This window comes from Elgaria multicarinata, chromosome 4 (genome assembly GCF_023053635.1).
Source record: "Elgaria multicarinata webbii isolate HBS135686 ecotype San Diego chromosome 4, rElgMul1.1.pri, whole genome shotgun sequence".
Classification (NCBI taxonomy): domain Eukaryota; kingdom Metazoa; phylum Chordata; class Lepidosauria; order Squamata; family Anguidae; genus Elgaria; species Elgaria multicarinata.
The window spans coordinates 11,356,124-11,382,300 of NC_086174.1; positions in this window are offsets into that span (position 1 = coordinate 11,356,124).

Here is a 26,177-nt window from a genome sequence, read left to right on the forward strand (position 1 = left end):
AACGTTTGGAGGGGACGAGCTTAGGGAAGTCTTATTTTAGAAACTGGCTTCCTGGCCAAATCTTGATTTCTGTAAACTGCCCAGAGAGCTTCGGCTATGGGGCAGTATATAAATGTAATAAAATAAAGAATAAATAAAATAAACAATTTCTTCTTCTTCTTCTTCTTCTTCTTCTTCTTCTTCTTCTTCTTCTTCTTCTTCTTCTTCTTCTGATTCTTATTCTTATACTTATTATTATTATTATTATTATTATTATTATTATTATTATTATTATTATATGTCCACTCAGACAATTCCTAGAGTGCGGATGTGATAGATAAACCAGTCAATCAGTCCTCATTTACTGGTAGAAGACTTTTTCAAGCCATGGGTATAAAAGCAGCCCTCATGACACAAATACTTCTGACATTTCTTACTAGGAATCTTGAAATCTTAAGAAGAACCAGTCATGGTCAACATTTCCGAAATAACTACAACCATAGGAAATAAGTTGACTTGATTACGGAAAAGTTGTGCACAATTCAGCCCACATTGTGATCTTAACTCTGGCCCTAGCTGTGTAAGTCACTTTGCATGGGGAAATACACTCAAGGTCCCTGGGTGACTCTCTAGAACAGCGGTCCCCAACCTTTTTGGCACCAGGGACCAGTTTCGCGGAAGACAATTTTTCCACGGACCGGTGGTGTGTGTGTGAAGTGATGGTTTTGGGAACACCCCTCCCACTACAGCGTCCTGGCTTTGCTTTGGCTGGGTGGACGCCCAGCTGAAGCAAAGCCAGGATGCTGGGGCTGGCAGGCGGGCGGCTTCGGAACGGCGCGCCCAGAAGTCACTCTCCCTGAGCGACTTCCGGCAGGGTGCGCCGTTCCAAAGCTGCTCACCCCACCCTAGCGTCCTGGCTTCGCTTCAGCTGGGCAGGCAAGATGGCGCCCCATGCCCAGGTATGCTGGGGTGGGGATGGGTGGGTGAAAGCAGCTCACCTGCCCGGTCCGGTTCCTAACAGGCCATGGACCGGTCCTTGTCCGTGGCCCGGGGTTGGGGACCCCTGCTCTAGAAGACAGAGAATAGAGAAGACAGTTATTATTATTATTATTATTAATTTATATAGCACCATCAATGTACATGGTGCTGTACAGATTATTCCAAGTGTTATTCCAAGTGTGGAATAGAAGATGATTGATGATGATGGTGATGATGGTGGTGATGATGATGCAATTAGTACCAGTCTTCTTATGCTGTGGTTCCCCCCCCCCCCCCAACATTCATGCAGAGGTCCCTCAGTTGGTGGGGGCTCAGAATTTCATGTCTGCCATGACAACCATGGACCTTTTAATTTAGTATTCTCTTTGGATACAGTTGGTGCTTCATAGGTGGAGAAGCAATATATGACTCCAATGTCATGGCTGCCAGGGGAGGCTGGTGGCTGCAAATTTGGTGGGTCTGTGAATACGTTCTGGGATTTAGTCAGAACTAACCAGAATTCTAAAGAAGCTATCCAAGGTCCTGAAGCCCATCTCCAAAGTATGTTCAACAACTTCAATACCTCCTTTGGAGTTCTGGCTGGTTCTGACTAAAGCCCAGAATGGATTCACAGCCCCACTGGAATCGGAGCCACCAGCCTCCACTGATGGCTGCATCAGTCTTTTGCTAGTTTTAGACTAGTTGCTGGCCTAAACCTCTCCAGGGGTGGTGGACCAGTCAAAATGGTTGTCTCCTGGAACCTGTCAGATCTGAATAGTTTTCTGACTGGGTAGTTTTCAGCTCCATCTGTCTATGTTTAATTTGGAAAAAAGGAGGCTAAGGGGAGACATGGTAGAGGTGTACAACATTATGCATGGTATGGAGAACATGGATAGGTAGACACTTTTCTCCCTCTCTCAAAATACTAGAACCCTGGGTCATCCCATGAAGCTGATGGGTAGGAGATCCAGGACAAATAAAAGGAAGGACTTCTTCACACAGCGATTAGTTAAATTATGGAACTCACTAACACAAGATGTAGTGATGGCCACCAATTTGGATGGCTTTAAAAGGGGGTTGGATAAATTCCTGGAGGAGAAGGCTATCAATGGCTACTAGCCCTGATGGTTGTGTGCTATCTCCAGTATTCGAGGCAGTAAGCCTGTGTGCACCAGCTGCTGGGGAACATGGGTGGGAGGGCACTGTTACACCATGTCCTGCTTGTTCATCCCTGGCCGATTGGCCCCTGTGTGAACAGAATGCTGGGCTAGATGGACCCTTGGTCTGATCCAGCATGGCACTTCAGCTCTCCCACACTAGAGGCCTTCAAGAGGCAGCTGGACAACCATCTGTCAGGGATGCTTTAGGGTGGATTCCTGCATTGAGCAGGGGGTTGGACTCGATGGCCTTGTCGGCCCCTTCCAACTCTGCTATTCTATGATTCTATGATTCTATGTTTCTTATGTTCTTAAGGTTTGAACTGAGAGTGGACGGATGCAGCACAGCAGCTGTGTCTGAACTGCACTGAACAGTGGATCCCAAACGAAGGGCCTCTTCCCCACCACTAAGCTCTGAAGCTTTTGCTTCAGGAGGAGCAACTGAGCCAACAAAGGAGTCACATGGGCAGGCACAGGTCAAGCCACACTCATCATTCACAGTCTATTCTATGTCCAGGACTTCAATGGGAAAATGTGTTGGATTTTTAAAAAGGTATTATTTAGTAACTAGCAAAAAAGCCCGTCATACGACAGGTGTAGAGAAGCAGTCTGGTGAGGAGGTTCGTGGGTTTTGGCCCTTCTGCTATGCTGGAAGCTCCTGGCAGTTCTCTTTCTTCGGAACTTGGAACTTCCATAGTAGGCCGCAGTTCCGAGAAACATCGCTAGATGGCGCCAGAGGGCAAAACCTAGAAGCGGCTTGGAGGCGCCCTCTGGCTTTCTATCTTGGAACTTCCCTAGATGGCAGTTATTTTTCTTGGAACTTCCATAGAAGGCCCTGTGAGCTCAGAATTTTTAAACATGCAAATAGGAGAGAATGCAGAGGCAGTGGACTGGCCTACTGGTTGGCGATCGCCAACCAGTAGGCCAGTCCACTGCCTCTGCCGTCTCTCCTATTTGAATAAGTGGCTTGGAGGAGGCCTCTGGGCTTTTATATATATACCGTATTTCTTCAATTGTAAGACGCCATCGATTGTAAGATGCACACTAATTTCAGTACCACCAACAGAAAAAAAACCAAAAACCCTAAGACACACCCACGATTCTAAGACGCACCCCATTTTTAGAGATGTTCATATGGGGAAAAAAGTGCATCTTAGAATCGAAGAAATAGGGTAGATAATGCCTCCTGTAAGAAAGGCAATTAGTAGAGAAAAAACCACAAAAAGGGCAAAGCAGAATGAGCATTTTACCAGTCTCATATTTTGTTGTTTATTCGTTCAGTTGTTTCCGACTCTTCGTGGCTTCATGGACCAGCCCACACCAGAGCTTTCTGTCGGCCGTTGCCACCCCTAGCTCCCCCAAGGTCAAGTCTGTCACCTCCAGAATATCATCCCTCCATCTTGCCCTTGGTCGGCCCCTCTTCCTTTTGCCTTCCACTTTCCCTAGCATCAGCCTCTTCTCCAGGGTATCCTGTCTTCTCATTATGTGGCCAATGTACATCAGTTTTGCCTTTAATACCATTCCCTCAAGTGAGCAGTCTGGCTTTATTTCCTGGAATATGGACTGGTTTGATCTTCTTGCAGTCCAAGGCACTCTCAGAATTTTCCTCCATCACCACAGTTCAAAAGCATCTATCTTCCTTCGCTCAGCCTTCCTTATGGTCCAGCTCTCGCAGCCATAGGTTACTACGGGGAATACCATTGCTTTAACTATGTGGACCTTTGTTGTCAGTGTGGTGTCTCTGCTCTTAACTATTTTATCAAGATTTGTCATTGCTCTCCTCCCAAGAAGTAAACATCTTCTGATTTCCTGGCTGCAGTCAGCGTCTGCAGTAATCTTTGCACCCAGAAATACAAAGTCTGTCACTGTCTCCACGTTTTCTCCCTCTATTTGCCAGTCCCACATGCACACAGGCTGTCTTAGAATAATAAAGGAAAGCACACCATTCTTCAGTGAAAGAAAGCAGACAGTTTTACTCACAAATATTCTTGCATATACAATGCAGGCACATCACAAATTTTCAGAGTCTGATCAGTCCATTTTTTGTGTTCCGTTACACCAGCATGAGTGAGAGAGCAAACATGCTCTCAACAATGGAGGAAGTCAGAGGGGTGGGGGGAAGGAAGGGGAGGAGTAAAAGTAAGAAATCCCAGGAAATCACATTGTCGGCTATAGAGACCCTAAGGCTAGCTAAGGGCAAAATCCCCATAAATTAAGTAACTGCAACATTGCCACCTTCCGGTAAATTGCAGATGGAGTTGCAATATTCTCAACAGTTTTGTGTCTGGGCTTCTTTCTGGGCTGTTGGAGGAAGAATACTTTACACACACACCAAGAATTGAACTCAGATGGCCATTGACTGGCTGCCTCCTTCCTCCAATCCCCCCTATTTTAACTAATTTATATACTGTTGCAGTGCATTACTAATTTTCTGTTGAGGCATATTACTTTCTAGGCTACCAAGAAGCTAATCTAGTTGTGTGTGTTTTTTATTATGCAGAATAAGAGAGGATTCAAACATTTGTACAAATGAAAATACTCCCCAAATGCAATACAAACAAAAATGATATTGGCAAAGACGATGACTTTACATGACTTCTGAGCAAATAGTAGATTCTCAGCTGAAAGTTAACACTTTAATTAGATCAGACGTCACAAAAATCTAGTACCTTGGGTAATAAATGTGATCCACTGAGCTTTCCTCGTAGAAAAAGAAAAGAAAAGAAAAAGAAGATTCATATTAAAGTGAAGTGTCAAGGCGGAGGCTGAGGAGGGAAACTTATTTAAAATGCTGAATCAAAATTGGGGGTTATACACAATTAAACCGTCCTGAGAATTAGTTGGAAGGACTGAACTGCTGAGATATTTGTTTAGTTCTATCTGTTTGTTCCTTGCCTTGAAGGGAAATTAGGTACGGCTGCTGAGTGCTAAATATATTTCCTTTTCAGCAGAGCGACAGGTATAATGATTTCACGGGTCCAGGAGATAATTTTGGTAGGAAGATGTTAAACTGCGAGCGAACCCAGGCGCAAAGATAGAAGGCAGAATTCTTAGGGAAGTCAATAAATACTACTACTAATAAAAAAGGCAATGTTTATTTGTAGTTTGTTTCTGACCTCCTGAATCCTATTAAGAGTGGCTTTGATGTCCCGGATTAGGTGTTTTAAAAAAATAAATTAAAAAAAATTGAAAAATGCCACAGATACAGAGGATGCTGTTGCCGAAAGAATCAAGTGGAGACTTGAAATGTGCCGTCATTAAAGGCATGCGGTGTTGCATGAATAGTAAATATTTTAAAATGATACCCATTTCATGGCCACTCAGCTCATGAATTATCCACCACTTTGCTCCCACCCTCTCTTCTGCTGCTTTTACTTTGGCATTGATTTTACTCCAGGGGCCAGGAAAGGAGGGAGCAATAATAAATGGGGCCATATTTTGTAAACCGCCCAGAGAGCTTCAGCTATGGGGCAGTATATAAATTTAATAAATAAATAAATAAATAAATAAATAAAGTATGGCCCATGCTTTGTTTCAGTAATCTTCAGAACAGCCCTGTAAGGTAGCCCAGTGGTACCTGCGATGTCACCAGCCCTTTCACTAGGCCTGTCGCATAAACCCTTCTCAGGCCAAGCGCACCACCTGAAAACCTGAGGGAGGGTTAAATAAAACCTTCCCCCTGTTGTCCCTCAATCAGGGATTTAAAGGCCCACTTCTCCAGCGCGTTAATAGCCAATCAAACACACGAGGCTGGAGAATACACTTAATCCATTTACTTCCGATACTGCAGTATGGGGGTGCTCTCCAGTTCCGTAAAATGGAAGCATCCCAGAACAAAGGAATCTCACAGTATATATAGGCCCTGACTACAAGAGGGTGTTAGTCTCTTTCTAACCCTTCTATTGGTCAGTTCTGGACTTAGCAAGTTAAGTTACATTCAATTTTCAAGTTAAGGTGCACAATCTCAACGAGTCATAGGTTACATTGGATGCTTTATTGGTCGAAAGTTTTTCCCTTTGTCTGCTAGGACATGATGTCCACCATTAAGGAATGCAAATCTGGCATGTAGCCACATTTAGCCACCCTTTGGCAGAGAAGCCATCTTTAACCCTTGACACATTACATTCATTAGAGAGATGAAACCTCTCCCTGTGGCTATCACCCCTAGCTTTGAGAGAAAAAAACTCAGCGCTGGAAGGCGCCGAGAGCCATCACAAACATGGTGAAAATGCTCTCCCCCTCACCCCTGATGTCCATGGACTCTCCCCATACAGCTCCTTGCCTGTTTCCTGAGCCCCATTACTTGTGGGGAAGAGTGAGGACCATGGGAGGGAGAGCCACACTGCCTGTGGACCTCAGGATTGTCCCGAGACTGGAGAAAAAAATGTGACCAAAGCAGGCCCAGATATCCTGGGGGAACTGTGTGGTCGTCCCTGGTTCAACCCGGGATTAGCTGCAGGTCATTTGGACCCACAGGGATGACCTCGAGTCCACCCCGGGATAAATGGCAGGAGTAGATAATGTAGGGTGACCATATGAAAAGGAGGACTGGGCTCCTGTATCTTTAACAGTTGTATTGAAAAGGGAATTTCAGCAGGTGTCATTTGTATATATGGAGAACCTGGTGAAATCCCCTCTTCATCACAACAGTTAAAGCTGCAGGAGCTATACTAGAGTGGCCAGATTTAAAAGAGGGCAGGGCACCTGCAGCTTTAACTGTTGTGATGAAGAGGAAATTTCGCCTCGTGTGGCGCAGAGCTGTAAAGCAGCAGTTTCTGCAGCTGAAACTCTCCCCACGGCCTGAGTTCGATCCCAGCGGAAGCTGGTTTCAGGCAGCCGGCTCGGGTCGACTCAGCCTTCCATCCTCCCGAGGTCGGTAAAACGAGTACCCAGTTAGCTGGGGGAAAGGTAATAACGTTCGGGAAAGGTAACAGCAAACCACCCGCTATAAGGCCTGCCAAGAAAACGTCAGCGAAAGCTGGCGTCCCTCCAAGAGTCAGTAATGACTCAGTGCTTGCACGAGAGGTTCCTTTCCTTTTCCTTCTTCATATATACAAATGACACCTGCTGAAATTCCCTTTTCAATACAACTGTTAAAGATACAGGAGCCCTGTCCTCCTTTTCATAGGGTCACCCTAGATTATGCCATAACCTCTCCTCCATTCCACTGTGCAGTCATCCTTACTCAGAAGTAAGGTTTGATAAACCTGGCCTGGCTCACTTTTGAGGAAAGAGGATCGGGCTCTAATGGGTGAAACGCTAATCCTGCTCTTTTCCCTTTCCACAATCCATACCCTGTTTGAATTCGGATTCATCATTTTCTCTCTCTTTAAATCCAAGCTTTTCTATGTGAAAGAAAAGAACAAAATCCTATTTCCTCCCGTCTTCTCTGCCTGCCCCCTTTCCCCCCTCTGCTCACCCTCAGCCGGAAATGGAATCCAAGAGGTTTGAAGGCCCCTTATCACCTCAAAGCCTCTGGCAAAGCGGTCGCCAGCATAATAAATGTCCGACGTTTAATAACGCTTCACTTTCCGTCTGTTAAACCATTTGTTGTTTCCCTGCCGGACTAAGGACAGCTTTGGATTCCGTTCATTAACGTTTTCTTTAAATAGCCCCTTTAAACAATGCAGGTTTGGCGTAGCCGTGATGCGCTACTAAGAGAGACGGGGCCTTTTTTAAACACACACACACACACACACACACACACACACACACACACACACTGGCCCAGTACAAACTGTTATTAATTAAAAATAATCATCGCAAGGGAAGGAGGGGAAAAAAAGCATTCTCCATTTCCCAAGGAGATACAGTCTGTGGCACTTCCCCTGAACTGCCGGGAGAGAGTGTCTCAATAAAGTACAGTTTGTAGGGTTATATAATTGTTACCAGGGTAAATTATTTAGCTGGTCAGGAGGAAAGAGGGGGGAGACAGAGTGTACGTCTTTCCCTTCTTGAGTGGACAGCCCAGTCACAAGCAGCCAGGCATGCCGAATCCGAGGCAAAGAGAATCAAAGCAGGCATGAAAGTTTCATTAGAGCTGAGCGGGGGAAGGCATCCCGGCTGACATAATTTCGAAGTGACCCCTGAAGCCGGCCCCGACCAACAAGGCCATCTCCTCTCTGAACATGTACAGGCCGGGCCTACTCTCGCTGCTCAGAGAGCACGCGGCTGTGCAGGGTAGGGAGGGTTTGCGCGCGCGCGCACACTCTTGTGCATTCGGGAGGGGTGTGTGTGAGCGCAACTCCTTCCAAGAGGAACATTTCATGTCTTTCACCACCGAGGATGAATGTACAGCTCTGGCTAGCCTCTCTTTCCCTCTTTTCCTCACTTCAAAGCTGCCTGTAATTGCCCTGGAGGTATTGCAGACTCCAAGCAAGGTAAGGGAACCATCTGCTGCAGCATAATGGAGAAGAGGAAGGGAAGGAAAATAACCTCTCGTGCAAGCACTGAGGCATTGCTGACTCTTGGAGGGACGCCAGCTTTCGCTGCCGTTTTCTTGGCAGGCCTTATAGTGGGGTGGTTTGCCGTTGCCTTCCCCGGCCATTATTACCTTTCCCCCAGCAAGCTGGGTACTCATTTTACTGACCTCAGGAGGATGGAAGGCTGAGTCGACCCGAGCCGGCTGCTTGAAACCAGCTTCCGCTGGGATCGAACTCAGGCCATGGGAAGAGTTTCGACTGCAGAAACTGCTGCTTTACCGCTCTGCGCCACACGAGGCTGAAAACCAGGAAGTCCCCAGTTTGAATCTCACTCTGCCGTGAACATACAAGGTGGTCACACAGGGCTGTCGGAGAACTTCAGCCGAGGGGTGGAACTGCATGAGTTTTCATCAGCTTGGCACTCCCGACTCTGTTCTCTCTTGATTTTCTGTATTTTTTAAAATAATAATAATAATAATAATAATAATAATAATAATAATAATAATGTGTAAATAGACCTTTGGGTAAAATGTGGCCAAAATTTGTATAATTGCACAAATTTATTTATTTATTTATTTATTGCATTTCTATACCGCCCAACAGCCGAAGCTCTCTGGGTGGTTCACAAAATTAAGACCATTCAAAGTATAAAACAAACAGTATAAAACCATAACATAAAATACAATATAAGAGCACAACCAAGATAAAATCAGCAGCAATGTAAAAATACAAATGGAAAACACAAATTGAAAATAGCAAAGTTAAAATTAATGTATAGACTGTTAAAATACTGGGAGAATCAAAAGGTCTTCATCCGGAATCTAAAAGAATATAGTGTAGGTGCCAAGCGAACCTCCTTAGGGAGCTCATTCCACAGCTGTGCAATCCACAGGGCTTTATTCAGTAAGTAGACATCCCTTCATACCTGATGGGAGTGTGGAGGTTAGGCGCTATCCTCTAAGCTTAATTAGCCTAACAAAGCAAGGAAGTTGCTTAAGTGGAGAGTTTCCTGCTGTTTCCTTTAACCAAACCCCTCCTTCAGGGAGGGTCTTCAAGTTTTAACCTCTGGTGAGTGTCTAACCTAGCAGACCTCCTCTCAACTCTGCCCATTTGACTGTGCAGAGGACTCTGGGATCTGTTAGTTCCGATGCACCCTCCCCCTCCATCAAAGACTAAGTTCCCAGGGGCTGGGATGACAATCCATGAGCTGGGGCCTCTTGTCAAACAAGGTCCTAGGAAGATTCCTCCTTGACTCCTGAAGTGTCTTGGAAAATTTCCTCCCTCACTTTCTCTTCTTCTTCTTCTTCTTCTTCTTCTTCTTCTTCTTCTTCTTCTTCTTCTTCTTCTTCTTCTTCTTCTTCTTCTTCTTCTTCTTCTTCTTCTTCTTCTTCTTCTTCTCTCTCCTCCTCCTCCTCCTCCTCCTCCTCCTCCTCCTCCTCCTCCTCCTCCTCCTCCTCCTCCTCCTCCTCCTCTTCTTCTTCTTCTTCTTCTTCTTCTTCTTCTTCTTCTTCTTCTGGCTCCAAGTCTGATTTGGGATACACACCAGGGAGACCAGGCCCAATCCTCCAATCTTGACAATAGCATCCCTCTAAGGATGCCTTCCCAACCTGGAGCCCTCTAGATGGCCTGCAAGCCAAACCTGGCATAACTAGGATCTCAATCCATCCCTCTGGGGTTTCTGAGTTGGCCATTCCTCCTTCCTCTGGTCTTACCCCCTTTCTCCCAGCCACTGGCCAGGGGGATGCTGGGAGTTGTAGGTCAACACATGTGGAAGCTATCAGGTTGCTCTGAGGCCTTCCACCTAAACGCCCTTTAACCAATGATAGCTGAAGTTGAACATGGGATCTTCTTCTACATGCTGTCTCTCTTTCTCTCTGAGCTTCAGGGACTCTCGCCAACCATCCCAAGCACACTGTACTTGGACAGGGTATCCCAGATAACCAACTCCAGGACTACAGGGGCAGCCTGACTTTTAAATACCAGCAGCAGTTCCTGCTGGAGAATATTTAATCATGAACTTAAAGTTTGTCAAAGAATGGCTCTGACCTCCAAAGCTTTTTATCGATTACCTCCGAGTCCATTGTGTTTCGATGCACTTTCTCAGGCAGAGAGGCGGCAAAGTCAGGCATAAGCAAAAAAGAAAAAGAAAAAAAAAGGGGGGGGGAAGAGTCAGATCCCAGCGAGCGATAAGCAATGCCTCTGCTCCCGATTTAATAAGAGCTATCGCTGGCTTCACAAGACAACAGGCATGAAATATTGCATTATGCCATATGCTACATAGGGGGAAAAATCCGCCGGAATTACACAGCTCCAGGGGGAAGTGGGCTGGTGGCAGCTATTTTGCGTTAATAAATGGTGCCTTGATAGACAAAACAGTAATTGGTCCCCATTGTTGCCATGTCTTCTGCTTCTTAAATGCATGCACACTTCATATTTTCTGTGGGAGGCTTGAACCATGGGCATTAATGAGCTTTGCTTGTTATGGTGCAGAAGGAGATCTTGGCATGGAAACTGGGAGGAGAATCGGGGTTTCGATCTGAAAGCTGAGAGTGTGAAGGAGGACCGTGAAAAGGCTCATGAACTGGATCTACCAAGCTGAGATCATGTGCTGTTTTCCCACAAACATGTGTTCAGTGATTGTGTGTGTGTGTGTGTGTGTGTTTGTGTAGACACTCCTTACTTGTTCATTTAAAGGAAGCATCTTTTGGCCAAATCTGATCAGTGGTGTCACTTTACTTTTTATACATGGACATCAGATGATGTCATCATCTCGGGCATCATCTTGTGCCCTCAGCCCATTCACTATATGATCACTGTTTGGTTGGGATCACCCTGTGACGATCTCACAAAACAGAAAGAAGCAGCAGCTGGGGGAATGGCCACCACCAAAGAAGCAGAAACTATGGCCTTGAAAAGTTACACCCACCCCCACACCCACCCCATGAGGCTTTCTAGGGGAATCCTAAAAAGTAGCTAGGGCACCCAGTTGTGATAGCCTGATTTATTTCATAGCACCACATCAGTGTGCATGGTGATTTACAGGGCACAGCAGGAAAGGTCCCCGTCCCAAGGAGCTTACAATCTAAGGCCGTTGCTAGACCAGGTGTTAGCGTGGTGTGAGGCCCAGTTTCCCTCCTGTGCATACAGATGATGCACAGGGGATTCCGGGGTCAGGCCGGGCTAACGCCTCCTTTAAGCCGGGATAAGCGGATTCACTTATGGCCCAGTTTTTCCGCAGCCCTGGCCTCAGGCCGGGGCTGCGGAAGGTCTAGCAGGGTCCATGGCTTTTCTCGGCTGCTCGCTTACTCACGAGTAGCCGGGAGAAGCCACAGACTGGGCACAGCACTCATAGGAGTGTTGTGCCCATTGGGCCGGGGGGGGGGAAATCATGGGGGGGAGGTAGGGCCGGGGAAAGGCCGGACCCGGCAGGAGAGGGGGGGAAAGAAGGATGGGCATGGGCATTGGGCATGGCAGATGGGGGATGGGGGGAAGAAGGACGTGCACGGGCATCGGGCATCGCGGATAGGGGATGGGGGAAAGAAGGGCGGGGGACAGGGCATCGGGGAAGGGGGAGGATGGGCGAGTGAGCTGGCAGGGGGGCATCAGGCATTGTGTGTGGGGGAAATCAGGGGCAGGGGGAGCAGGGGACCCTATATTTATTTTTTAAAAAACTTACCTGTTACGGCGGTGCGCTCCTGCGCACATGGCCCTTTAAGGTTTAAAGAAAATGGCGGACACGACGGGGCTTCCCCTTGCCCCGTCGCGTCTTACGTGTGGGAAAGGGCGATGGCGTGCACTAGTTGCAGTGTGCCATCGCCCCGACTCCCGGCCAGAATATCCGGCAGGTCTAACAAGGCCCTAATATGTGACACGGGGGGAACAACAGGGGGAGGGGATGGAAATGGAGGCAAGGGTTCACAGGGAAAGGAGACATGATTGTTTCAGTAAACATGAGCTTGGTCTTGGGACAGATCTACACCAAGCAGGATATTGCACTAAGAAAGCAGTATATAAAAGGCAGGAGCCACACTACTGCTTTATAGCCATATTGAAGTGCACTGACAACTGTTGGGGCCCATTGGCATATACCATAAACCGCTTTCATCCCACTTTCATAGTGCTGTATCCTGCTTGGTGTAGATCTGGCCTTGTTTACTGGCTCAGTTGAAGCAGCGCACAGGAACAAATCTGTCAATTTCAGTTTCTCTCAGTTGCTCATTTCTCCACTCTAAATATATAAATAAACTGCCCTGAGTGGGCAAGGTGATTCTTCAAGGGTAGGAGCTGTCCCTACTACGTACATCACTACACATGGAGAACTCATTCTCACGAACGTCCACTGGACATTTGTCAGGGGAGGGGGAAGATGGGGTTTGGTTCCGGAGGGTTCTAGGCTAGCACTTCTGCTGAAAGGTGAACCCTTAATAAATGCTTAGAAGGCAGAGCGAAGCTGGGAATGGTGGGTCCCCTGCCCAGCTTTCAGCCCCACCTGCAAAATGGCCCCCAAACGCCATGGTCATCTGCTTCTCAAGAGCTTTGGACATCGTCTTGTCCAGGGTTAGTGAAGAAACTCCCCATGGAATGAGTGAGCAAAGTTAAAAAAACCTCGGTCTAGAATTGGCAATGGATTTCCCCTAAACACAGGGGTGGGGAACAGGTTTTAACAGGGAAATTGCCCCCCTCTCCAAAGGCTCCCTGTGGGCTGAACAACATCAGTGGGTGTCTCCATGCCCTGCTGGTTTCATCACCCCATCCATGTCTCGGTGGGTTGGATGGGGAACCTCTGTGAGCGGATTAGGTCCACGGTCTGGATTAGGCCCAAGCAGGGCCGGTGCCAGACTATTTTGCGCCCTAGGCAAGGTGAGCTACTTTCACCCCCCTCCCCAAAAAGCCACCTTTGATTTTTAAGAACATATGTTTCCTGGAAAAAATAAGAAGCAATAACTTAAAACTGCTAAATTTATTTTAACGTGCAAGAAACACGTCATGCCAATTATAGCAAACAAATTGGAAAGGAACGTCTATGGGTCTAAAATGCATTATTTAATAGGAATATCACCTCCAAATCATCCCCCCAACTCACACGCGTGCGCGCGCACACACACACTCCGCATTGCTCACTCCAAACAAACACACGCATGAACACATGCATTCATTCAAAGACCCCATGCACCCCATTCACCCATACATTCTCTTTCTCTCTCTTCTGGGCGCATTCCGGAAGTCCGAACGTAGAGCCGCCCCACCCCCACCCCAGCGTCCCTGGCTTTGCTTCAGCTGGGCGGGCGCAGGGCACCATCTCGCCCTTCCAGGCCCAGCTTAATCCTCGGGCCGGGCCAGCTCACAGCCAACGCGCATGAGTGCTGTACTGTGCCCGGCGCCCCTCTTAGCTTGGCGCTCTAGGCAGCCGCCTGAGTGGCCCCTATGGTAGCACCAGCCCTGGGCCCAAGGGGATAGAGATTCCTCACCCCTGATCCAAATGAAACGTTTGGATTTAGGAGGAGAAACATCTGGAGAATATTGAAGAAAGCAAAAAAGAGAGCTTATCAGATTAATCAGCTGGTGTGTGTGTGTGTGTGTGTGTGGGCTACACATCCTAGAGATGGCATCCTTGTTAAAAGAAATACAAGTAAACAAGCTGTGATTGAGCATAGCACAGTTCAGGCCTCTTCTCCTCCAGAGTACTTTTTAATTATTCTCGAAATTTCATATATGGAGATCACCCTAGTCCTGTTCTTGTATACTGTCAAGCAGTCACAAGTCAACTCTGTGTTAAATATGAGAATCTACTGCCACTCCGTTTATCTGATTTGTGATTCATTCCCACCGCCTTATCTACTTTTAATTAAATACCGTAAAATACTCATGGTTAGCAGTTTGACTTTTCATTTCCTTACAGTGTCGCTAATTCAGGTTGATTGTGGCTACCTTGCAAGAATTAGATTTTCGAGATGTTACCCCCTGCGTGTTGCAGTTGCAATATTCAAACTGTTTCATCCCAGAGCAAAAGTAAGTAAGTAAGAAAAAAAAACCCTCCCAACCTCCTATTTCTATGCTTCTTGCTCAGAGGAAAGAGTCATGCTGCAGAAATTGGAATTGTATCTGATGATTGGCATGGGCTGAAGAGACACGCAGCTCTGGTTTCAAAGGTGGCCTCTTCACGGACACCAACTTTGCTGCAAAGGTCTAGAGATCTAATATGGTCTGAAGATCTATTTGTGCATGGATCAAATGAGCCAATGTGAGCATAGCACATCAAAACAAAATGCAAACTGTACTAATCATATCCGTGGTGCCACCTTGATAAGAACCTTGCTAAGAACTGTAGCCCAGTGCCCATGTTTCCAGAAAATCTGGAAACAAAGCCCTATGAAGAGAGACTGAAAGAACTGGGCATGTTTAGCCTGGAGAAGAGAAGATTGAGGGCAGACATGATAGCATGTCTCCCCTCAAATACTTAAAAGGTTGTCACATAGAGGAGGGCCAGGAGCTCTTCTCGATCCTCCCAGAGTGCAGGACACGGAATAACAGGCTCAAGTTAAAGGAAGCCAGATTCCAGCTGGACATCTGGAAAAACTTCCTGACTGTTAGAGCAATACGACAATGGAATCAGTTACCTAGGGAGGTTGTGGGCTCTCCCACACTAGAGGCCTTCAAGAGGCAGCTGGACAACCATCTGTCAGGGATGCTTTAGGGTGGATTCCTGCATTGAGCGGAGGGTTGGACTCGATGGCCTTGTAGGCCCCTTCCAACTCTGCTATTCTATGATTCTATGATTCTGCATCTAGAAGGTCCTAGTTTCAATGCCTGCATCTCCAAGTAGTGTCCTGTCTTTAATCCATGGACAATCTCAGATAATACTGAGTTAGATAGAATAATGGTTTGCTTGGCATAAGGCAATTTCTTAAGTCCCTTCCTATGGCCAAAAGCTGCAGGGCTCACTGCAAGACCAGAGATTTTGGCATCTCACAGCGTCAGTAGAAGGTTTGTTTAGCTTGGAAAAAAGGAGGCTAAGGGGAGACATGATAGAGGTGTACAAAATTATGCATGGTGTGGAGAATGTGGATAGGGAGACATTTCTCTCCTTCTCTCAAAATACTAGAACCCAAAGGGGTCATCCCATGAAGCTGATTGGTGGGAGATTCAGGACAAATAAAACGACAAATAAAAGGACAAGTAAAATTCACACAGCGCATAGCTAAATTATGGAACTCACTACCACAAGATGTAGTAATGGCCACCAATTGGGATAGCTTTAAAAGGGGGTTGGATAAATTCCTGGAGGCGAAGGCTATCCATGGCTCCTAGACCTGATGGTTGTGTGCTATCTCCACAATTCGAGGCAGTAAGACTGTGTGCACCAGTTGCTGGGGAACATGGGTGGGAGGGTGCTGTTGCACCATGTCCTGCTTGTTCATCCCTGGCCGATGGCTGGTTGGCCCCTGTGTGAACAGAGTGCTGGACTAGATGGACCCTTGGTCTGATCCAGCATGGCACGTCTTATGTTCTTAAGGTTTGAACTGAGAGTGGACGGATGCAGCACAGCAGCTGTGCCTGAACTGAACTGCACAGTGGATCCCAAACAAATAGCCTTTTCCCCACCACCAAGCTCTGAAGCTTTTGCTTCAGGAGGAGCAACTGAGCCAACTCCTTTCGTCACCAGCTGAAGACCTTTTTATTCACTCAGTATTTTAACACTTAATTTTAACTCAAATTTAAATTATACTGTTTTAACTCTGTATTTTAACCTTATATCAATTTTGCTGCGTGGTTTTATCCTGGTTGTGCTTTTTATATTGTATTTTGTATTTGTATTTTTAACTTGTTGGTTGTTTTATGATGGTTTTAATTTTTGTGAACCGCCCAGAGAGCTTCGGCTATTGGGCGGTATAAAAATGTAATAAATAAATAAAAAATAAATAAAAACAAAGGAGTCACATGGGCAGGTACAGTTCAAGTCACATAGGCAGGATCTACTCAGTGCACTGACAATTGTTGGGGCCAATGACACATTTCATATCCCATTTTCAAACTGCTTTCATGGTATCAAATCCTGCTTGGTAGGGCTATGCACAGACACCCCTGATCCGCTCTGGATCCCGATCTGCAAGCAAACCGCATGATGAAAAGTTCTGAAAATTGACACAAATGACCCCCAATCATCACTCTCTAAGCACAGTAAGTTTCAGAGAAGTAGCTTTAAAGACAAAGAAGTTATAGGTGTTATTTCACCCAATGTAATCCTATGTGAAAAAGGTTCCAAAATGGCAGCCGGAGCCTCACGACTAAGCGGATCGCTCTGCTAATGGGCTACCCGCTTTGTGACGGTTCATCTCACCCCTGACCCGATCCGCCTCCACCTTTGGTGGAGGCGAATCAGACCGTTCCGATATCGCTTCTACGAAGTGAAGCGAAGCGGAGCACAGCCCTACTGCTTGGTATAGATCTGGCCATAGCGAGGCATGACTCCTGGTTTAGAAGAGGACTATGTTACTCATTGGCCTCTGTCTTTTCCCCAGCCTCACACCCTTTTCATCATTACCTGGCCAGATGTGGGCTTGAGAATTCTGTTCTTTCAGTACATGGCAATGCTGCTGCACATGTTGTGAAATACTGGATGCATTTGGGATATTGTGGGGAAATGGGGGGCAGGTGATTTCCTGCCTCACCTGTGTGGCATCCCAAAAGATCTTCTTGTCTCATTTCAAACATGTGTGTCAACTTGACAGTGCACCTCTTACATTAGGGGCATGCACCCCCATCCAAGGTGTTTTGCTAACCCCCTGCCTCCACAACTGCTACCATGGCAATATATATATATATATATATATATATATATATATATATATATCTCCAGTGTTTTTTGGAAGACAGAAGCAGAATCACACTCCCAGAAGCCTCCCAGAATTCTGCTTGTTTCCTTATAAAAGTGCAACTTCTTCCCAGTTTTAAGTTCAGTTTGTCCCAAAAGTTTGATATTTTTTTTAAAAAGTTTGCTCAAAACTTTGTACGCATCTCCTAATGCATGCATTGTTGTATGCATTTTTGTGTAATACGTACATTTTTTTTTTGCCAGCCTTTTCCCGAATATAATGCATTGAACATTATTTTAGTTTTTTTTTAAATGAATATCAACCCCACCCCCTAATCTGTGCATGCATTTTCTGATTGGAAAAATCGACTGCAAAATTTGGAGCAGTGCAAATTTCGAAGGATTACTGAGTTTCAGTTTGTGCATTGTTTCAAAAGTGCACAATTAGGTCCATTTTCATTAAAATTAAAATGGAAGCTGAAGAAATTTCTTCCCCCACCCTTATGTAGATGAAGAAAAAGAAGAAGAAGAAAAATCCAGCGTCAGCTGGATTTCACTGTCTGGCATACATTTCTGCTCCTGATGAAAATACTCGTATCATCTCTTTTCTTGATTTATGGTCTCCAGGAGTTTGTTAACAGTATAAGTCAGAGCCTTCTATATTACCTAAGGCTCTGAAAATAAGAACCTTCCCACTCTGGGCTTGTTCAGCATGGATTCAGAAATCACCACTACATTAAAATTGTTCCTCAGCTGGATATTTTACATGCTGGTCTAATATATTATACTTTGGATATATGTTTTTCCCCCCATCCTTCACTCTTTTGAGAGTGGATTCATTTTCTTCCGTCCACCTGCAGTGATAATTTATTCTCTCTAATGAGGGGAGTTGTAGCAGGCACAGCCTGTTAGAACTTGTTGGGTTTCTGTAACGAGGCTGTCAGCCTAGAGATGCCAGAGTTATCCAACAGGTTGAGTTTCTGAAATGGACATTGTTGTTCTGCTAGTGTGGACAATTATCCCCTTATGTCGGATTGCATCTGATCTGCTTTCCAACAGAATAAAATATAAATATTGATGGCTGGATATGCAAGGTGGGGAACAAATACATGGTGCACACAACTCCCCCGTTAAAACAGCTCCACTGGCTTCCGGTCCATTACTATAAAGCTTGAGTCCAGGTTATCTGAAAGACCGTATTCTCTTTTACAAGCCTGTCCATGCTTTGAGTTCTTCAGGGGGAGCCCTTCTCTCAGTCCCACCACCACCACAGACACGCCTGGTGGGAATGTGGGAGAGGGCCTTCTCGGTGGTTGCTCTAGGGCTCCGGAAATCCCTTCCCAGGGAAGCTAGAAGCATAACCTTTTTGTTATGTTTCTGGAGGCAGCCCAGAACTTTTTTTTGTTCTGGCAGGCCTTTGGGGAGTAGTCTGCATTGGATTTTTTTTTATAAAAAATTGCTATTTGTATTTTAAAAGTACTAAATGTTTTCGTATTGCAGCCAGTATATTTTTTGACTTTCATATATTTCTGTTTATATGTTTTAATTGTATATGTTTTAATTTTGTAAAGCCGCCTTGAATCCCAGTATTGGGAGAAAGACGGGATACAAATAAATATAATGATATTTATTTATTTATTTATTTATTTATTTATTTATTACATTTCTATACCACCCAATAGCCAGAGCTCTCTGGGCGGTTCACAAAAATTAAAACCATTCAAAGTGTAAAACAACAATATAAAACCATAATATAAAATACAATATAAAAGCTCAACCAGATAAAAACAGCAGCAATGCAAAATTACAAATTTAAAACACCAAGTTAAAATTTATTTATAGACTGTTAAAATGCTGGGAGAATAAAAAGGTCTTCTTCACCTGGCATCTAAAAGCATATAATGTAGGTGCCAAACAAACCTCCTTAGGGAGCTCATTCCACAGCCGGGGTGCCACAGCAGAGAAGGCCCTCCTCCTGGTAGCCACCTGCCTCACTTCCTTTGGCAGGGGCTCAGGGATAAGGACCCCTGAGGATGACCTTGAGGTACATAAGGGAAGAGGCGTTCCTTCAGATAGCCTGGCCCCAAACCGTTTAGAGCTTTAAATGTTAATACCAGTACCTTGAATCGGGCCCGGACCTGGACTGGCAGTCAATGAAGCTGGAAAAGGACTGGCGTGATGTGGTCTCGTCGGCCAGTCCCTGATAGCATAGAATCATAGAATAGCAGAGTTGGAAGGGGCCTACAAGGCCATCGAGTCCAACCCCCTGCTCAATGCAGGAATCCACCCTAAAGCATTCCTGACAGATGGTAACCGTGCTGCCCTGTTTTGTACTACAACAACAACAACAACAACAACAACAATAATAATATAATAGGATTGCGTTTTAGACCTAATTGACATGTCTCAAACTAATATATGAACCAGAATAATCCGTTGGTTTCGGGGGATTCTCTGATAAAAGAATGCATACAAAAATGTGTACATTAGGGGGAATTGGGTGTGCAAATGCATATATTAGGGGAAAATACTTGTGAAAAAATGTTTGTTGGGGAAATTGCATACAAAAATGTTTATGAATTTTCATGTGGACTTTAAAAACAACATTTGTAGACTGATGTAGGGGATGGAACAAACATGTGCTTGATAAAAGTCCATGTTCTAGAAATTGAAAAACACAGATTACTCCATTCCTAATGTAAGATCTTGGACAAACTCCTTTGGCCTTAGCTAGACTTAAGGTTTATCCTGGGATTGTCCCGGGGTCATCCCTGTTGACGCACAGGGGATCCCACGAGCAGGTAGGGATGACCCCGGGACGATCCCGGGATAAACCTTAGGTCTAGCTAAGGCCTTAGAGGCGAAAACCAGTGGTTCGAGGAAGAAATACTTGGACAAGGTATGTTGCAGCCTTCTCCCTGATGTGCCAGGGATTTCGTATTTGTCTGAATATGAAGGGAAATATTTTGTTTTGAATCTTGAAAGCCTGCAAATATTGGATCCTCCACTTCCAGCCCAACCACAGCTACCATGGAATGGGCTCATCAACTCATCATTTTTTCTTAGTCCTCAGATGCAAAGAGGCATCTTATACACCTTCTATTTTCTGCGTTAGATTCAGAGGAAGAATACAGCAATATGAGTTACAGTTTGTTTACTTTGTTAAGGGACTCAGTGCTCTTAGAGGTCTGTAAATTCCCTGCACTGGTATGAAGTACAAAGGTAAATTAATATGAATAATGGTGATAGTTTTTTTGTGCACTTTCCGATGGGCTGCAGAACCACAACTTTCGGGGAAAAGCATGCGTTGCTTTTCTGCTAGGTGTTCTTGTTTCTTTGACTGTAATGAGACAGTTCTCTGCTTAGAAGGAAGAATTCAATTGGGAAATGTTCTTAATAGTGCCTCTGAGCATGTGCAAAATCCCTTCCTATTCTTCAGTAGGAAGGAGGTTTCCCCCAAAATGATGTTAAGAAATACAGGAATTTTCTTTACTGAAAGTCAGAACATTATTCTATCTGGTTCAGTATTGCCCTTATTGACTGGTTGAGCAGGATTGAGGTTAATCAGTTCATCCAATCCATCCCTGTTCAGTAGGGGTGTGCACGGACCCCCCAATCTGCTTCGTGGCCCGATCCGGAAAATCTGGATAGGGCCCGATCCTCTTTGCGCCGCTCCGCCCGTCTCCCGCTCCGCTCCGCGGAGCGAGATCTGGATTCGGTGGCGGCGGCAGCGCAAGAGAAACCACCCACCCACCCCGCCCCCTTACCTTCCTCCATCGCGAGATTCAATTGAGGCCCCGGTTGAAGCCGGAAGAGGCCTCGGCCTTCACTTCCGGCTTCAACCGGGGCCTCAATTGAAGCCGGCGACGGAGGAAGGTAAGCGTCCTTCCTCCCTGCTCCCTTACCTGGCGCCAGTGCCGCCAGGTAGGCCAGGCCCCTTCCCCGACCCCCTTACCTTCCTCCATCGTGGGCTTCAATTGAGGCCCCGGTTGAAGCCGGAAGAGGCCTCGGCCTTCACTTCCGCCTTCAACCAGGGCCTCAATTGAAGCCCGCGATGGAGGAAGGTAAGCGTCCCTCCTCCCTCCTCCCTTACCTGGTGCTGCCGCCGCCGCTGCCGCAAGGATGGTGGCGCCGGCAGTGCCAGATTAGTCCCCCTCCCCCCCCACTGACCTTCAGGCGAAGCTCCGGATTGAGGCGATCCTCTTCGCCTGGATCTGCTGGCCCCCCAATCCTCTTCACCTCCGCCTTAAGGGTAGGCGAAGCCCCCCGCTCCGCTCCTGCTTCTCCGGTTCGAGGAGAAGCGGAGCACATCCCTAATGTTCAGGCCTTGACCTCGCCACATGGTACTGCAAAAGGTTTTCAGACAGGGGTCTTCTGCGGTACCATGTGGAGAGTCATGGCCTGAACAGGGATGGACAAATTCATCAATCCCAATTCTGCTCTTTCCACTTTCCAACGTGGAATTTGTTCTGTCATGTTACGGCATCCGTTGTGACTCTTTTTCAAGAAGGCCCGCACAAAAAATATGTATTTTCATGTGGATCGCTCAGAATGTATGCATTTTTGTGGGTTGTTTTGTAAGCAGTGTTCCAAATGTGGGTGTTTATTGAGTAGTACCCAATACTGTCATGGCGTCAGCACTAATGAGATTGCAAAAGCATAAACCAATGCTAGTGGAACATCATTAGTGCTTGCTAAATAAAAGGAGGGAAGTGGTGATTTGCTACCCAATGTCAGTGGCATGGTTTGCTACCAAAATTTAGCAGTTTGGTTTGCCACCCAAATTTGGTGGCAAATTGCTGTTACTTTTTCCTTGTGGTTAACAAGAGCTAATCAGTTGCAATAGCATTGGTTTGCACTAGCACTGTAACTATAAGAATCCAGGGGTCATCCCACGAAGCTGATTGGTGGGAGATCCAGGGCAAATAAAAGGAAGGACTTCTTCACACAGCGCATAGTTAAATTATGGAACTCACTACCACAAGATGTAGTGATGGCCATCAATTGGGATGGCTTTAAAAGGGGGTTGGATAAATTCCTGGAGGCGAAGGCTATCAAGGGCTACTAGCCCTGATGGTTGCGTGCTATCTCCAGTAAGCCTGTGTGCACCAGTTGTTGGGGAACGTGGGTGGGAGGGTTGTTCCCTTGTTGTTCCCTGGCTGATGGCTGGTTGGCCACTGTGTGAACAGAGTGCTGGGCTAGATGGACCCTTGGTCTGATCCAGCATGACACTTCTTATGTTCTTATGTTCTTATTTTACCTATTGTACACATGTGTCCAAATGTACCCATTTTTCCCAAGCCATTTCCTCTAATAAATTGTGTTTTTGTGTGCACTATTCCCTAATATACACAGTTCGTGTACACTCTTTCCTAACGGTACTTTTTTTTTTTTTGCTTTCAAAACTGAGTGGTACATTCTGAAAAGTGTGCATATCACTGCATAATAGCAATTTCATTTGTTCGCAGGTTTGGGAAGTGCAAATTTGGTACGTTTGAATGAAAACGTGCTACCAACAAATTTCTCATCGATCCCTAGGATTGAACTTGGGACTTCCTACACGAAAAGCATGGTTTTACTGCTGGGTTTTAAGTACACATATCTCTTTTCTTTTCTTTTTCTTGCTAGTAGAAAACTGAAAGGCAAAGTGCACCTGAGTGTGTGTGCAATCTTTCCTATTTGAAGGGGTTGTTTTATTGCCTGTTCAGAAACGGTGTGGGTGTGCTGCATGTGTGGGTTTGACGGTTTACTCACACAACATTCCCCCTATGGTGTGGCATTGGTGAGTTGGCCCAGTCTGGCTTCTTCTTCTGGATCTCTTCCTCCCTAATAAGAGGAGAGGGTGAGGAATTAATTTAGTTTCCATTTTAATGCAGACTTATTTAACCTTGCATTTTTGAACTGCAATATAGGGATTATGAGAAATTCATTTTTGCTTGCAAAACTTGCAAGCATGCCCTCTTAGAAGCTACAAATGTGACCGCAAGCATGTGTCTACCGAAAATATTCATAAATGGTCAGCCAAGTGCTCTCACTCACCTCGTTTCCGATTCCCTGTTTGATTTGTGCACATTTCCTAATCTGGGTAAATGTCTTCGGTGGGCTGATTCAACTTTGCTTTAGTCTGTTGAGGGAACTTGCTCAAATTAAGGAAGTTGTGCAAATGTGGAGAACCTTGTGCAAATTTGGGGAAACTTGCACAAATCTCCTGTTTTATCCCTGCTCATTTTGTGCTAGTTTCCAGTTCATGCAGAGTGAGCAGTGATCACAAACATAGAATCATACAATCATAGAATAGCAGAGTTGGAAGGGGCCTACCAGGCCATCAAGTCCAACCCCCTGCTCAATGCAGGAATCCACCCTAAAGCATCCCTGACAGAGGGTTGTCCAGCTGCCTCTTGAAGGCCTCTAGTGTGGGAGAGCCCACCACCTCCCTAGTTGTGAACAGGAGTTAGGCACAGGGTGACATGATGCACCAAATCCTGGCCATCTCAAATGTCGCTAGTGCACACATGCCTACCACTATATGAACTGAAACTCAAGGCACAGCTAAACAAAGGGGGTTCAGGGGGATAATCTTGCAATTTTATGATTGCGAGATCATCCCCCTCATATACATGTGGCTCACGACATCACAGGAGGAAGAGGCTGTTACAGCCGCCATTTTGTTTTTGTTTTTTAATCGGACAAGAGCACAGGAGCGCTCCTGTGCAAAATGTAAGTTTTTAAAACAACCCCCCCTCCCGCTCCCCCACCCCACCCCCAATGGGCACAAAGCTCCTGAGGAGCTCTGTGCCCTGTGTGCAGTTCTTGGCTCCTTGCATTTACTCACGAGGAGCTAGGACAAAACCGCAACAGTGGGCCACACATTCTGTGGTCTAGGGATCATCCTGAGACTGCAGGAAAGATCAAAATGGAAGGGTAGGGCGATATCCTGGGGAAAGGCAGGGATCTTTCCTGCCTGCTCCCAGGATATACCCTGTGTGTCATGTGCACACACAGGGATGATCCTGGGATGATCCCCTGGATATCGCCCCATCTAGACATGCCCTCAGTTTTCCTTTGAAATTCACACCTCCCTGAATTTTCCAGTCTCCATTTTACTAACAGTGCAAAAATTGTGTATCAGAGAACATAATGTTCAAAAATGCATTTATATTGGGGAAATCACTGGCAAAAGTGCGCCTATCGAGCAAAAAGTGTACAAAAATGTATGTACTTGAAAAAAAATCTGCACAGAAATGCTTATGAATTTTTAAGTGAACTTTTAAAAAACCCTCAGACTTCTGGATGAACCAAACTTAAGACTGGAGCAATTATTGAAGTTTCAGGCAAAGCAAACTTAGGACTGGAAAAATTAGAAACTGAGAGAAACCGAAATTAACAGGTTTGCCCATCCCTGTTTCTGAGGAATGTCTGAATGGCCCCTTGCTGGCCAGGATGAACTGATTTAGCTGCTCTTCTCATATGATGATGATGAAGACAAATGCAGCGGTTGGCTTTCGGTGCAGCCACCAACAGGTGAAGTGGACAGTGTGCATCAGCCTCAGGGTATGTATTTCTGATGCTCTCTTGTATTTTATGTGTGTTGTTTCAAGTCTACAAGACACAGTCATGTCAAGGAGCAGCAGCCATTGATTTACATCCATGCACCGCAGCAAATACAGGCGGGACCTTATATTTTTTATTGCTGACTTTGTTTGAAAAAAACAAGGAAGGGGAGTGAGGGCTATAAACATGAAAGAATTGCCGCAGGGTCACTGCACATTGCCAGAGCAGGGGACAAAAAAAAGGAAAGAAAGAAAAAAGGATGGATTTGCAGAGAAATGGATCAGGCTCAGCTTTCGATGCTCCTTGGCTGGCAGCTTGAACCGGATCCAAGATCTATTGTTGCGGAAACGGCTTCTGGCGAGGACCGTTGAGGAGACGGATCACATTCACAGAAGAGGCAGCTTGGCATCCCGGCCATGCATCCGAGAAGACGGCCCTGGTGGAGGCCTTGCTGAGTCATCCAAAGAGTTTCCGAGTCAGCGCTCTGTCGGCTAAATAAGAAACCACGGAGCAACGGAGACGGAGAAAAGCAACAGGGCCCCATCCGCTGGCCAAGCTCGAATCCAGCCACTCTGCAAACATCTGATCTGACTGCATTCGTCTGGCTCCCAACTTCCAGACCTTGACATTGATGGAGGCTCCCAAACGTTGTAAGGCGTGTGCTTTGGAATTAGCAATGGGTGGCCTCCGGGGAAGTGAAGGACCCTCCAAGGACCCACATCCAAACTCTGGCATCTCTGATGAAAAAGATCTCAGGTCATAGGGCTGGAAAAGACTTTTGATGGAGAAAGCAGAAGCAGACCATGTTCTGACTTGGTATAAGTTTGATAAATCCATCTGGGTAATGGAGTTCACCAAGATTTCATCAACTTGCCCCCCACCCTGGACTTTGGCTCACTTCTGCATGAGCTAGTCCAACTCAATTCAGATTTTCTGTCCCCGCCCCCATAAATAGAATGTTGTGCAAATTGCATAATTTGCGCAAATTCCAGCCCTAATGTGCACAAATTCCAGCCCTAATTTGCACAGATCCGGGCTAGAATTTGCATGGTTTGCATAACTTTCTATTTATAAGAAGTACCCCTCCCCCTGAAAAAGTTGCCCAGATTTGCCCAGGAAACCCTCAGCTCAGTTTGTGAGTGCAAGCCAAGTGAGGAGGGCAGCAGGAATCCATCAGACCCCCAAAGGGTTAGATTTTCAAACGACGGACATCCCTAGGTATAAGGTAGTTTGGCTCCGCTGTAGTCCATGCAAAAGTATATATATATGCAGCAATCC